We start from the raw sequence: 451 nt of genomic DNA on the forward strand, positions 1-451 counted from the left end.
TATTAAAAAAAATTATTATAATTGTCAATAGCATTTTCAATCTAGATCATTTATCAAGAAAATAGATTTAAACTTCTGTGCTAGAACTGGGAGTTCTTGATAAATAATCAAAAATTGGCAAATTATAAAAAATATTGAATTTATTAAGTACTCAGAACCGGGCTGTAGGTATATACATATTTGTTTTGAAATATAGCAGTGTTATCTTATATATAAAAATAAGTGCACGTTTTTGGTGTGTTTTGGCGTGGCACCACCCATACTAACTAAAATATAAAATTAAGTGAACGTTTTTGGCGTGACCATATAACTTGAGAAGGGCTTCACCGAATTCAACCAAATTTATGCGGCATATTCGGGCTATCTTGCAGATGGTTTATGTGAAGTTTGCTCGAATTCAGAAAAGGGGGCGTGGCGCCTCTATTTTATATATATATAAATTTGTGAGTTA

This window comes from Rhagoletis pomonella, unplaced genomic scaffold (assembly GCF_013731165.1).
Source record: "Rhagoletis pomonella isolate Grant_MI unplaced genomic scaffold, Rhpom_1.0 Rhpom_scaffold_00266, whole genome shotgun sequence".
In the NCBI taxonomy this organism is placed as follows: domain Eukaryota; kingdom Metazoa; phylum Arthropoda; class Insecta; order Diptera; family Tephritidae; genus Rhagoletis; species Rhagoletis pomonella.